Below are 15,526 nucleotides of genomic sequence, written 5' to 3'. Positions count from 1 at the left end.
GAGCTTAGAAATAATTCTAGTTTAAGGCCTTCATAGAAATTAAGACTTAACGAAGTTAAGTGACTTGCTCGAGGTCACACATTTAGTATCAGTTGACATTGGAAACTTCATTTTATTACTTTTAGTTCCCCATTTGTTTTCATAACACTAAATCTCCTTAATATTCTGCCATAGTTTCTAAACAGGATTTTACAGTGCACAGCAAGTCTTGACAAGGTAAAGCATTCCATGCCAAATATTCCATGTAAATCATTGCTTCCTTTCTCCAATGGTGACTCTTGTTTCCTTCTTTACCTCTCTTCTTCTCTTTATAATCTTTTGCATCACTGAACAATTTGGTATGCTGGTTATACTATTCAGTTACAAATTCCTTGAATACAAGGAAAAAACTTAGGGGAGTCAGCTGAATTAAGCTTTGTATATATTTTTTTAAAAAGCTGGTATATAACTTTAGGTTATCCTAGTAACTCTGTTGAATTAAAAGTGATTTTATTATTCTATGGGCTGCTGTCTTAAAATCTTTCAGACTCGGGTTCCACAGGTTTGCCTGTGTCCTTCACATATGCCACTTAGTACTATAGTGAAAGCAGAAAGGGAATACTATGTTGATTTAAAGAAATTTGGATCTTCAAAATACTTATACATGTTTTGCATACACTATTTTAGGGCATTTTGTTCTTCTAGGTTTAAACAATATAATCCATAAGAGTTGAAATCCCAAGTGCCTTCTGTATCTATTTTGTACTGGAATTTAAATATGGGCTAAGAAGAGGGCTGTCACAAAATAAATTGCAGCATTAGGCAATGAGTTTTGGCGTCTCTGGTTGGGAGCCAAGTGGAAGATTGTATTCTTGGCTTTAAGGAAACTGAGTGTATCCAAGAAGCTTAAGCCTACTGGTGAATGCTAGTGCAAGATCTGGTCTGTTTTTTTTTTTTTTTTTACTGTTAGGCAAGCATAGGCCAAAAGTAGTTTGTCCAAGATGAAATCATGATTTTCAATTAAATAGGTCATTTGATTATATAAAAAACCGCTCCATCTCAATGTGCTGACTAATGCACCTTAGTTATCCACAGGAATCAAATGAGCTTCACTTGACAGGGAGGTAGATAGAATTCTAATATGGCAACCACTACAGTAATTTCTTCATCTCTTCACTTAGAAATGTGCCACTTCTAAGGCCACTAGACAGAAGAGACGGGTGACAAGGATAGGCAATGGGGTCCTTAAGACCAACTCCTCTTTGGTGGTTTTTCTTGTCATTTCTTCCATTTAATCTAAATATTCTTCCTGTACCTCCAAATACCACTTCTTTCCTAGGTTTGAATCACGCTTACAAGTGTATTGTCTTGTACTGTTGTATTTTTTCTAGGGAAAAAAATCCTGTTTTGTTTTCTTTTAATTTAAGGATTTTTGGATAATATTATTTTTTATCTAGGAAGAAATTCTCTTTTTACTTGAGGTTTTAACAAATTAATTAATTAATTAATTTTTGGCTGCATTGGGTCTTCGTTGCTACGCGTGGGCTTTGTCTAGTTGCAGTGAGCGGGGCTTCTCTTTGTTGTGGAGCACGGGCTCTAGGCGCATGGGCTTCAGTAGTTGTGGCATGCAGGCTTAGTAGTTGTGGCTCGTGGGCTCTAGAGGGCAGGCTCAGTAGTTGTGGTGCACGAGCTTAGTTGCTCTGCAGCATGTGGGATCTTCCCGGACCAGGGCTCGAAACCATGTCCCCTGCATTGGCAGGTGGATTCTTAACCACTGTGCCACCATGGAAGTCCCTACTTAAGGGTTTTGATCAGGAACTTGAACCGTTCTACATTTTCTGTTTCCTTTGGCAATAAAATTGTCTGGAGTGAAAGAACCTACAGAATATCTATTTGTCAGTGTAATGTCCTGAGAAACACACTTTAAACTTTTAAGCATATACATTTTTAAAAGATTTCCGTATAAATAGCTAATGGGGAAACCATAATGTATGAAAGCACTGAGTCATCTATCTCACCCACTGCTACTGTCATGAAAGAGGAAACAGAATTTGTCATCAGGGTTCTGATCATGGGGCATTTTCTTCCTGAATTTGAAAATGGATGTAGGTATATTGCAAACATGGTATAGATGCTTTAAGTAGCTTGTATCTAAGGAACATGATTCTTTTGTTATAATTTAGAAATAATACTTAAGTAATTAAAATAGTAAATCTTGTCAATGGGCATTACCACTGAAAAATTTTGAGAACTCTGGATGAATTGTTTTTGGTCAAACCATTTTTTTTTCCGGTACATGGGCCTCTCACTGTTGTGGCCTCTCCCGCCGCGGAGCACAGGCTCTGGACTCGCAGGCACAGCAGCCATGGCTCACGGGCCCAGCCGCTCTGCGGCATGTGGGATCCTCCCAAACCAGGGCACGAACCCGTGTCCCCTGCATCGGCAGGCGGACCCCCAACCACTGCGCCACCAGGGAAGCCCTGGTCAAACCATTTAAGGCAGTCTTTCCACAAGTGGACACAAGTGGCCTAGACCAAGGTATAGGTCATGCTGCTGTCACCTAATGGTCAGCTAAAAGTCTCTCTTCTTTGAGCTGAAAAGGAGATGAGCTTGAACAACCACACATGACTGTAAAATTCAATGGCTTCATCAAGATTTCTGTGACTCTCTGGTGGATGGGGATGGGAGGGCAAGGGGGACTTATATTTTTATTAGCAACTTTGGCTCTCTCTTGCCTCTGCTGAGCTATTATTCTTCATTCTTTAGCTTGTGGCTATTCCTATATCTCAGTCCCAGTGTTGACACAAAGAGGGAACATGTGTCCTTTTCCATGATTCTCCTTTAACTCTAGAGCAATATTGATGCAGATAACTCACATAATGTGGGACTTTTACTAATGGTTTGTGGTTGGCCTTGGTGGGGTCTATTATTCCACTACTATAGTAACATAACATTGTTTAGTAGATAGTCCTTACGTTTTATTAACCAAAGTTATTTTCTTCAGTTTATTTTTACATAAACTTGCATAAACTTTACCAGTGCATGTGTTAAATTTTTTAAAGTGCATGGAAGGGTAGACAGTGAAAAGTATTCTCATACCAGATCCCCAATTACCCTCATTGGAACTAAATACTGTTAATGGTTTTTTGTAGCCTTCTGTAACATTTTTTTCAGTGCTTTTTTTTTTTTTTGCGGTACGCGGGCCTCTCACTGTTGTGGCCTCTCCCGTTGCAGAGCACAGGCTCCGGACGCGCAGGCTCAGCGGCCATGGCTCACGGGCCCAGCCGCTCCACGGCATGTGGGATCTTCCCGGACCGGGGCACGAACCCGTGTCCCCTGCATCGGCAGGCGGACTCTCAACCACTGCGCCACCAGGGAAGCCCTTCTGTAACATTTTTATACATATACAAGCTTATGCATGTATCTCAATCCCTTTTCATAAACAAAATGATATGCCTTTTTTCATCCTTTTTCTTTCAACCTACCTATGCCATTGAATTTGAAGTAAATTTCTTGTTAACGGCATGTAATTGGATCATTTTTTTAAAAATCCAGTCTGCCAATTTCTGCCTTCCAGTTGGGATATTTAAACCATTTACCCTTAAAGTAATTACTGATGTGTTAGAGCTTAAATCTAACATTTTGTTATTTGTTTTCTGTTTATTTCCTCTGTTTCTTGTTCTTTGGTTTTTTTCCCCCTTGCCTTCCTGCGGGTTACTTGAACATGTTTTAAAGATTCCACCTTGATGTAATTTTTGTATTTTTGAGAATTTTGCTTAGTATAGTTTTCTTGGTATCTGCTCTGGGCATTACAATATATATACATGCTTTACCACTGACTACTGGTATCAGCATTTGGCCACTTCCAGTTAAATGTGGAAACCCCATTTCAATTTATCTTTTACCCTCTCTACTTTAAATATCATTGTCTTAAGTATTAGATGGTGTTATAATTTTAATTTCAATCATAACACATATTTTAGAAAACTCAAGAGAAGAATGACAGTCTATTGTATTGCTTTTCTCGCTGTTTTTTCCTTCCTTCTTCGTGGCTTGGAAACCTTCTTTTTCATTTCATTTTTGTTTGAAGAACTTCTTCTGGCCATTCTTTAAGGTCAGCCACGGGACTCCAACAGATCTTCGCTGGTGCTCCTTGAAGGGGTGGAAGGAATGGCATCAGGTGTGTCACCTGTCCTGAATCTCGAGGTGAGAAAATGAAGTCTCTGACCTGTGGGGACAGAGAGGGCTTCTTGGGAAGGTGCTTGTGGTGGGATCTGCTTCGTGGGTGTCTCTGAGTAGGAGAGGGGACTCCCAGGACTGTCAGGGAAGGAGAATATTTCCCTGGGCAACCTGTTTTCACTGGGGCTTCGGTCAAACCCCTGTGGACTACGTTAGCACTTTCTGTCGTTAGTTTTGGGGGTTGGGAAATGCCAACCATGTGCCCTTCTGTTGGGCATGAGGTTGTAAGATGCCCAGACATAATGCTGTTTCTTCGGTCCTGGGCTCCTTAAAGCAGTTTGCCTTTCACCAACCACCTCTCAGAGTTCTCCTTTGATTTTATCCTGCATTATTTCCAGTGTTTATCGTTATCCTAAGTAGGAAAAAGTAGGGAGAGACGAGTCTATACTAGTTATCTTGTTTGGACAGAAGTCTCTCTTGTTAGCTTTTTAAAAGTGAGATTGTTAGGTTCATAGATATGCTTTAGCCACCACAGACCAAGGGCTTTCTCCCTGGCCATGTTACCCCATGTAATGCCTGGACTCTTGCCTTCCCTATTCCATCCCTATTCTGCTCCCATTCTTACCTAAGTTTTCCAGCAAATCACAAATTCTCACTTAATTATGCAGAGAACTCTGCTCTCTCCAGTCCCATACCTGTAACTCTGCTCTAAGTCCCTTTGTCTATCTCAAACCCATCAATGGGCCCAGTTGAACAAAAGAGCCTTCTGGTCTCTTGGGCGGCTCAAAAGATAGGCAGAGACCCAGGGCAAAGGGTCTTCCCCTTCACAGTAGCCTTTGTCCTTTGAAGACATTCACTGTTTTAAATAGCATCTTCTATCACCCATGTGTTAACACTTATGTAGATGGAGCATTTTTGCTTCACCTTCTGACCAAAGCCTGTGATCTCCTTAAAGGCTGAGATTATATCTCTAGCACCAAGCAGCGTGCCAAGCACAGAGAGGGTCTGTAATAAATGTGCGTTTAGTGTAGGAATAAAAGGCAGGCTGTTAGAGTCTTTCTTCCACGGTGCGAATAGGTTCAGCGTGACAATAATAGGTCTGGAGGGACTCTGAAAGGTCAACTAGTTCGTCTTTCTGCTTCTGTCCAAGGGCACATACCAGATAACAAGGTAGCTAGTTTGATTTTAAGTACTTTAAAAGAAAATTACAGTTTCCTTTAGTAATCCATTGCAGTGTTTAAAAACTTTCATTGTCAGCGAGATTTTCTTTACATCTAGCCTAAGTCTCCCATGCTGCATCCTGAAACCTTAGCGGGTAGAAATGTGCAGCCAGGTTTTGAGTGGCCTGTCTTCCTTTAATTACTTTTCAGCAAGTATTTACAAGTGAAATATTTGCCTTCCCTGCATCAGTTCCCAGGCTCTTCTTCATCAGAAGGTATGTGCACTTACCTGTCCTTATCATTTAGCTCCAAACTACCAATGCCCTGATACTGGCTCCTTAGTATGGTATATGGATTGTATGAAAGGTTCCAACTTAACACCATCTTCTTTGGTTGTGCCCTTCCATATTAGTTCCAGGATTAACTGCATGGCTTTCTTTAGGCAATGGGGCGATAGCAGACCAGATGTGAGCAAAGGCTTGAAAAGGCACTTGTATAATCTCTTTTCTTGTACTTCACTGTGAGAATATACCCAGGCTAACCTGGAAAAGAGCTGAGTCTTCTTTTTTTTTTTTTTTTTAACATCTTTATTGGGGTATAATTGCTTTACAATGGTGTGTTAGTTTCTGCTTTATAACAAAGTGAATCAGTTATACATATACATATGTTCCCATATCTCTTCCCTCTTTTTTGTTTTTTTTTTAAATTAATTTATTTATTTTTGGCTGCGGTGGGTTTTCGTTGCTGGGTGAGGGCTTCCTCTAGTTGCGGCTAGCGGGGGCTACTCTTCGTTGAAGTGCGCGGACTTCTTACTGTGGTGGTTTTGTCTTGTTGCGGAGCACGGGCTCTAAGCGCGTGGGCTTCGGTAGTTGGGACACGCGGGCTCAGTAGTTGTAGCACACGGGCTTAGTTGCTCCGCGGCATGTGGGATCTTCCCAGACCAGGGCTCGAACCCGTGTCCCCTGCATTGGCAGGCGGATTCTTAACCCCTGCGCCACCAGGGGAGTCCCTATCTCTTCCCTCTTGTGTCTCCCTCCCTCCCACCCTCCCTATCCCACCCCTCCAGGCAGTCACAAAGCACCGAGCTGATCTCCCTGTGCTATGCGGCTGCTTCCCACCAGCTATCAACCTTACGTTTGGTAGTGTATATATGTCCATGCCTCTCTCTCGCTTTGTCACAGCTTACCCTTCCCCCTCCCCATATCCTCAAGTCCATTCTCTAGTAGGTCTGTGTCTTTATTCCTGTCTTACCCCTAGGTTCTTCATGATATTTTTCTTCTTAAATTCCATATATATGTGTTAACATACGGTATTTGTCTTTCTCTTTCTGACTTTACTCTGTATGACAGACTCTGGGTCTATCCACCTCATTACAAATAGAAGAGCTGAGTCTTCTGAGGCGAGGCCCTCCGAGGCCAGCCAGCCCCAGCCAACACCCCAGCTGTCCACAGACACATGAGGAGCTCAGCCAAGATCAGCTGAGCCTGGCCCACATCATCAGAAATAACTGTCCAGTGGGTCCCTATACCTGTGTTACATAAGCGTGGATATTGTTTTAAACCACTCATTTCTAAGGTGGTTTGTTTGCAACAAAAATGATACTCTATGTGGGAGGAAATTCCTGGCTCTGGTAGAACTTGACCTCACAGTGTGTTCCCCTCGCTTCCTGTGGAACATGTCTGCTTCTCTGAACTCATACTGTCTTTCCTTCGTGCCTGTGTATTTCCTCATTCCCTCGCTCTGAGTGGTCAACCAGCACAGATCACCATGAACTGCTGGCTTCTGACCCTCAGCTCTTTTTTTGACCAGGGTTCTTGTTGTTTACCTCTGTACATGTTTGGTGTGTACCAGTGTCTCTCCCTGTATTGTGGTACCTGATCCTGTTTCCTTGCTTTATTTTTGAAATCTTCCTAGAGCACCACCCTTTCCAACAATACTGATATATTAGCATGAGATTGTATTCTGATTTATAAATAAAAATATTTCAGGGTAATAATGCCTCCTGGGAGTTAACAAAGCCAGTTTGAACATCATGCTAATGAGTCCAAATTCTCAGGCTTAGTTTCCATATAGACCACATGTTTATACAAAAGAAATAATGACTGTTTTATTTGGATGATACACTTAAGCAGGTCAAAAGTTGCATGAATATACACTCCATCACAAAGGATTCTAAGCAAAGGAGTATGGGTAGCCCAGGGCCAATGATACCAGTGTTGAGTTTCACATACAGATACACATTTTGGTGACTAGGGGGCAGGGACAAATCTTTATATGAAGATAATATAAACACATGCAAGTTACTTTTGAAGAAAAACCAAGAATTTGTGTGTGCAGAATTGGCAATCAGGGAGAGTCTGTTTGGCATAACTATGTATCATAAAATAATCAGTAGGGCTTCCCTGGTGGCACAGTGGTTAAGAATCCTCCTACCAATGCAGGGGACACAGGTTCAAGCCCTGGTCTGGGAAGATCCCATGTGCCATCCACGGCAACTAAGCCCGTGCGCCACAACTACCGAAGCCCGCGCACCTAGAGCCCGTGCTCTGCAACAAGAGAAGCCACCACAATGAGAAGCCCGCGCACTGCAATGAAGAGTAGCCCCCACTCTGCATGCAGCAACAAAGACCCAATGCAGCCAAAAATAAACATAAATAAAATAAATTTATAAAAAAAATAAATAAAATAATAGAATAATGTCTTGAGTTATTTTATATAGGACTATTATTGAATATACTAAATATTTTTAAATGACAACACATTCCTTTGGTGAACCCTCTTAGATTTTACTATTAAGATGACTGATTACCAAATAGATCAAATGTTGAGTGAACTCAGGTCTCTGTTAAGAGGTTAAGAGTTCTGGCTAAATAGGGGGATATGCCTGAGGTACAGACAGAGGACTGGGTCTTAAACAGAGGTTTGGCATTTTTTAATCTATCACCAGTTGGGTATGTAATGTCAAGAGGATGACAGGATCTTTATGTTTTTTCCTTCCTCTGAAGAATGGAGAGTAGGGAAGGCAGTGGGTGACAACCATAAGTGATAATTACAGTATTGCATATTCAGTGAGGCAAAACATGGGCTCAGACTGGACCAGAAGATTCCCAAGGCCTCTTTCTGCCACGTTTGTTTCCATGTTTGCTGCTCTGACTTTGGCTGAGCAGAGATGTGCACAGAAAAAATAAAAAATTTGTTTAGAAAGATTTTTCTATAAAATTATTATCAAAGGATAGTATTATTACCAAGGGATAAAACTAATAACTCCAAGAAATCAAAGAAATGGGCGATGTTTTTTTATAAAGTGAGTTTTAAGGTCATTTTAGTGCTAAATTATACCAACTTTAAGTGTATTTATATTTGTATATAAATACAGAGCAGTCTTTGTATGCTTCTCATATTAATTTCCCAACTGTTTCAGAGCAAAGCCCATTATATTCCTTTAGCTCTGCTCCGTGTGTCCCTCTCAGAAGTGATGTGGCATCACCTACCATGACTAGAAAACTGACCCGTCTGGCATGGATCCTCTCCATGTTATGTTGACATAAATGTGTTTTCTCCATCCTGTTCTCAAAACTCTTAATTTTGTTATTCCCTCTTAACCTTCTTCCATACAAGGTTAAACTTCTCCATTTCCCTGCGAACACATTATCTTTTAAATGTAACCCTTCCTAATGTCATTTATATTAATTCTAATTACGCTACATACTCAAGGTAAAATGCTGCTTGTGAAATCCAGTGACTTTTCGTCAGTGCTCATACCTCTTGAGTTTTCTTGAATATTTAATGCAATTGGGCACCTCTATCCCTTTCCCAAGTCATTTCTTGTCTTTGGCTTCTGTGCTAATACATTTGACTCTGACCAGTCCTTTTAGTGACTTTTCATGGCTCTTCTCTCTCTTCCCGTCCCTAAGTATAAAATTTCCCTGAAGTTAAGTCCTTGGCTCTGTCTTTCGTTATATTTTCTTCAATAACACATTCCTTAGGCCCTCAATGTCTCCTACCCATTTCACTCCAATACTCATAGGGTTCAACCTGTAACAATGTCCTACCCGCCCACAGAACATGTGCTTCAATATTCAGGCAAGTCACACTGACCCTGACAACTGTTAAAGAATAAGTTGTTTTTTCTCCTCAGTATTCAATTGGATGTGTCATAGCCAAAACCATTTTGTCTAGAACTATGGTAACATAAGGCCCATAAATTATGTTTTGTTATTTGAACAAGGAAGTCAAACCTTGAAACTTCCAAATTCAAAGGTCTCTGCATCTTCTCTTTGCCGTAGGTGGATGAGTTTGCTGTTTCCGGTATACTCACATCTACTCCAACGTATATTTCTGCTCAGTCAGTTAGGAAAATAACTGTCTGACTTTGCTTTGTTTCTCAATGCAGCACAACAGGACACGCCAGAGAATTCTGTAGGAAAAGCTCAAAAGTAAATGACTTTTACTCAAGTTATGAATTTTCAGCAAGTTGAAGAGCTTTTCTGAGTGCTTTTATTTGGTATTTCCCCCTAGGCTTTTTCACATAATTGTCTCCTTTCTTTTGTTCTGTGCTGGTCAGGTGTAGCCTCTGATGCTGAATGTGTCCTGGGGAGGGGCAGGGATGCTCGCCGTGGCCCAGCGTGGTGCTTGGAGGAGGCAGGGGACCAGAGCGCCCCCAGGAGGCAAGGCAGCGGCAAGCTGCAGGCATCCAGGTAGTGCAGAGCTTCTCTAGGCCTTCTTGCCCAACGCGCCTGGTCACACTTTAAAGACTTTTCCTAAAGTTCAAGGCTAAGTGGACAAATCATGTCTACAGATGAACTTCTAACAGCCTTTATTCTTCCTAACTGTAGCCATTCACCAAACTCAATCCTGACTCTTCCGTTCTTTACAAAATTTTGTCTGGATAGATGTGACTTTTTTTTGTTGTTGTTGTTGTGGTATGCGGGCCTCTCACTGCCGTGGCCTCTCCTGTTGCGGAGCACAGGCTCCAGACGCGCAGGCTTAGCGGCCATGGCTCACGGGCCCAGCTGCTCCGCGGCATGTGGGATCCTCCCGGACCGGGGCACGAACCCGTGTCCCCTGCATCGGCAGGCGGACTCTCAACCATTGCGCCACCAGGGAAGCCCTAATCACTGGTTTTATACAGTGCTGCTGCACAGGATTCTATTTCTTTTTCCTATAAACGTGGAATGTGCTAAAGGCGAGACTTATTGTGTAGCTCTTGAATTCAAGCAATAAAAACTCATGGCAACAACCGCAGACTAAGCGTCAATGATTCGTGCTTGTGACAGGAAGGGAGCTTGAACTATAACACATGATAAAATACTGATTTCTTCCCATAATGTAATCATGGTCTTCCAATGAGTTGACAATGATTCAGGGGCTTTCTAAAATCACTTTGGGCTTTGACCTGCCTTGTTTGGGTGGCTTCTTTCTCATTTGGGGGGACCAGGCCTTTGTCAGCATGTCTGCAAACATTGTTAGTCAAAGTGTGATCTGTGGACCAGCAGGCATCAGTATCACCTGGGACTTGTTGGAAATGCAGAATCTCAGTCCCAATCCAGGTCCACTGAGCAAAAACTTGCATTTTTAACAAGATCCTTGGGTGATATGTGTGCACTTTCAATTCTGAAAACAATATTCTAAGGCCTTCAGTCCAGTTTTCTAAATTTAACTTATTGATACTTCAATATAGTAACCTTTCTTCTCTACTTATGTTTTTTTCCTTTCTGTGTTTTTGAGAGAATATCACCCAACCACACGTGTCTAGTGGAGTTCAAGACTTCTTGATCACACTGAGTGAAGTCAGTATCAATCAGGTCATGTTTAAACTATCTGAATGTAAACCAATGAGAATCTATGTCTAATTCCTGATTGACTAATTGTCAAGCCAGCTCTGAGTATGTTCTCTCTTTTTCTCACTCTCTCTCTGTCTCTATCTCTGTTTCTCCACCACACACACACACACACACACACACACACACACACACACACACACACACACACACACACACACACAACCAGTAGGCATATGAAAGTCCAGATTTATGGTCCCAAGGAGAGAGCTGGTTAAGCATTATATGTCTGAGGCACCCTTTATTTGACACAGTAATTTTGGGAGTCCGAATGTCAAGAATAGAAATGGTTCTAATAAAATTCTATTGCTAGGGCTTCCCTGGTGGCACAGTGGTTGAGAGTCTGCCTGCCGATGCAGGGGACAAGGGTTCATGCCCCGGTCCGGGAAGATCCCACATGCCGCGGAGCGGCTGGGCCCGTGAGCCATGGCCGCTGAGCCTGCACATCCGGAGCCTGTGCTCCGCAACGGTAGAGGCCACAGCAGTGAGAGGCCCGCGTACTGCAAAAAAAAAAAAAATTCTATTGCTAGATTACCTAGCTTAGGATAATGTTAGGATATTGTTTCCCAATAGGCCATTGTTCTTACAATGATATCCTATCCAGCAAGAGAAATTTTGGATCAAACTCACAACTACAACTCAATATATTTAAGTGAAACTCAAAGATAAATCTTGCGGTAACCTCGTTTGCATCGAAGGAGCAAAAATGTATTGATAATTGACTATTTAGCATATCCTTGTTTGTCCGTGAGAAGAACATCTTAGTTGGAATTCAAAGTATAATGGTGCCCTAGCCTTGCTTCTCCCTCCACAATAATGCCCTGAGTTTTTATGCCGACTTGGAGCCTGAACTGGAGTGAGGTCTCTCCTCCGGCGGTGGGGGGTGGGGAGGAGTTGAAAACAATTTACAGTGTTCAAGCCTGGAAATCTTTAGGGAGAGATGTCTGTACTGACTGTAGATTCAAACATCAGAGAGGAAGTGACACACACTTGCATCGCCAGGGGTTGACTGGTTTCCTGACTCTATTTCAGAGACCTTGGTTAGAAGTCAAGGAAGGCCTTGACAAGAAGTAGGACATTTAATCAGAACCTGGGATACTGTATGGAAATCCTTTCAGTTTGACTGTTTCGTTTATTCCTTTACTCATATACGTATTTATTCAATAAGTAGTTACTAAGGGCCTCTTATCTTTTAGGCACTATTCTAGGTACTAAGTTTAAAGCAGTGATCAAAACGGACAAAGATTCCTGCCATCTGTGGCTTAATAACTTTCTAGTAGAAAGCTGTTGGAGGTGTGACAGGATTAAGAGGTATAATAGCTAGAGAACATCCCTCTGGCTGATCTGTTGAAAATAGATTAATAATGCATTTATTCAATAGAATGGACTGGTGAACTACCAAAGACATCAGTTGTTAAGGCCTTCTCCATGTTCCTCTGGGCCTATGAGTATAGATTCTCAGACCCCAGTTGCTGAAGATGCTAGGACAACTCACTCATGAAAGCCCTTTTGATTTAACATCTTATATTAAAGATAAAGATAAGGCAACTCTTCTGCAGAAGGCATTGCTTAAATCTTATCTGGGGTGGCAGATTCCTCTTCATGTAGGGTAGCTTCAGGTTGAATGTCTGGTGTAGACTACTATAAAAAAATCTTCCTTAAAATTACAGTGACTGTTGAATGTCTCCTGAAACTTCCTATCATACTTTTATTAAAAATTCAGGCTTGATCTCTCAATATATTAACTTGCATGAGAAATGGATTTGGGGATTAAGCAAAAAGAAGCTAACATTTGTTGATAGCATATTATGTGCCAGACACTTTACGTACATCCTTTCATTTAATCCTCATGCCAACAATGTGCTGTGCAGTAGATATCATTATTCCCAATTCACAAATGTGGGAAATGAGCTCAGAGTGGTTAAGTATTTTCCCACATCCTATAACTTGACAGTGGCAGGATCAGGGTTGGGAAACTCAAGCCGTCTTCTCTGACAGCGCTATACCACGTTACCGAAGACTACTGCCTCAACAAAGACCACAACTGTATAGCATGGGCACCACTATTTGACTGCCCACCATTATTAAACCATTTCAAATTAATTAAATGTATACATTTAAGATTGTTGCAACCCTGACAATTCAGGGCATCCAAACAACCTCCATCTTGAATTGCTTGCTATACAATATTCCTATCAAGAGACTGGCTGGCACAGTTGATATTTGATAGGGCAACACAGAAGTTAGGATCACCACTAACAAAAGAAAATGTCAGGTGTTGACAAGGATATGGAGAAATTGAAACCCTTGTGCACCATTGGCGGGAATGTAAAATGTTGCAGCCATTATGGAAAACGATATGGAGGCTTCTTAAAAAATTAAATGTAGAATTACCAAATGACCCAGCAATCCCACTTCTGGGTATATATTCAGAAGAATTCAGAGGAGGATTTTAGAGAGAGATTTGCATGCTCATGTTCATTGCAGTATTATTCATAATAGCCAAGAGGTGGAAGCAACCCAAATGTCCTTTGATGGATAAATGCATTAAGAAAATGTGGTATATACATGTAACGGAATATTATTCAGTTTTGAAAAAGAAGGAAGTCTTGTCATATGCTACAACATGGATGAACCTTGAGGATGTTATGCTAAATTAAACAAGCCAGTCACAAAAGGACAAATACTGTAAGATTCCACTCATATGAAGAATCTAAACTAGTCAAAACAGAAAGTTGAAAGGTGGTTTCCAAAGGTTAAGAGCAGGAAGGAAAGGGGATTAGCGTTTAATCAGTGGAGTTTTTCAGTTTTGTGAGTTTAAAAAATTCTAGAGATCTGTTGCACAAAAATGTGAATATACTTAACACCACTGAGCTGTACACTTAAATAATTAAGAAGGTAAATTTAACATTGTGTGGTTTTTTTAAACCACAATAAAAAAATATCAAGGAAAAAGTCATCTACTGATCAGTATTTAATCACCATTACAGTTTGAAAATCTAAGACAAGAATTAACAATGTATTCCCAGTCCCAATTTACCATGGGCTCTTGGATAAATATTTGTGGGTTTTTTCTTTTCAGGGATACAAAACGTCTCTTGTATGGTCTCTGTTTTAAACAACTAATATTTAAGGATACAACGGAACTTACTCTTTTTAGTAAAACATGGATTTCTTGTGGAATTGGTGACATTTTAATGTGCAAAATTATAAAAATTAAGTACTTACCATTTAAAAAGCAGTGGTCATTCATTTCTCCATGTTCTCTGAGATCTACCCTTGTATCAAGTTAGGTCGCTGAAATGCTACAAGGCTGGAACACATTAGTGTTCAACTTTCTGCAGAAGTGATTTGACAAGTTTCCAATACAGCAACATGTTTTTCACCTTTTCCAAGGTCAAGCTAAGAAATGACTTTATAAAGGGTACTTCTCCATAATTTATAAAATTACTATTATATACAATGTTCATTATATAATCCTAATGTTCCTTATAAAAATGCACCTGCATTTGGCCTCTCTGATTTTTCTGAATTTGGATATATTTGTCTACTCTCCTTTACAATATTATTCATTTAGTATAAAATGAGAATGCCATCACTTATTCTATTTTCCTTTTACTTAGCTTCCAGTAAGCTCAGAGTATCTGCTTTTATACAATTTAGTAATTATTTAGCCCAGATTTCTGGTGTAATTAGCACCATCATCACTATTAACCATTACATTTTTATTTTGTATTTTATTGTGAACTAACCATAACCTTACCATGTATTTAACCAAATGAAATTTCTGGACTTGCGGACCTTATTCAAACCATGGTCAAGTCTCCAAACTTGTCATTGGAAGGCTTTCACTCCTGTGCAGCTGCCCATTGAGGCATTTCTCAAGTGTGTAAAAACTGTCCTTAAAGGCAGAAAGAATGAATGAGAACTCCTGGAGGGATTTGGGAGTGTATCTCAAATAGCCCACAACAGGCATAATATTCCTTTGTAGCTTCATGTTTTATCTCCTCCATAACACGTCTGCATTTTTTAAAGATAAAAGAATAATTTTAAAATCACTTACTAGTCAAAGTACTTAACCTTCCCTCCTCACGTCTTTGAATAAAATTACTACTCAGGGTGGATGTACTATCTTTTATCCTGTGACTTTGAAACTGCTTGAATTCCGAACACTAAATGTGATACAAGAGATAAATTTAGAGCTAAAAGTAAACTTCCACATAACCTTTCTTAATCCTTTCTTGTCTATGTAACAAAAGTTAGGTACAGAAAAGTTCAACCAAGATCACCCAAGATAGAATTTTTTCTGGTCTCCTGTACTAGGGGACTGTCGTGTTACATGACTTGCCTCATTTTTTGGTCCTGTCT

At 40.6% G+C, this 15,526-nt stretch overlaps 1 long non-coding RNA gene across 3 annotated transcripts in view; it reads left to right on the top strand.

Moving 5' to 3' along the window:
• Window positions 1-15,526, top strand: part of LOC117196332 (uncharacterized) — a 143,824-nt gene that overhangs the window by 10,199 nt on the left and 118,099 nt on the right. The window contains exon 4 of one of the 3 annotated variants that reach the window (XR_007470589.1): window positions 4,070-4,185. The exons of the other annotated variants lie outside the window; for them this stretch is intronic. This is a non-coding gene — a long non-coding RNA (uncharacterized LOC117196332). The remainder of the gene's footprint in view (window positions 1-4,069; window positions 4,186-15,526) is intronic. 3 annotated transcript variants of the gene reach the window in all.

The sequence above is a fragment of the Orcinus orca genome, chromosome 12 (genome assembly GCF_937001465.1).
Source record: "Orcinus orca chromosome 12, mOrcOrc1.1, whole genome shotgun sequence".
Classification (NCBI taxonomy): Eukaryota; Metazoa; Chordata; class Mammalia; order Artiodactyla; family Delphinidae; genus Orcinus; species Orcinus orca.
The sequence above is the reverse complement of the archived record's forward strand: the minus strand, read 5'-3'. Positions and strand labels throughout refer to the sequence as shown.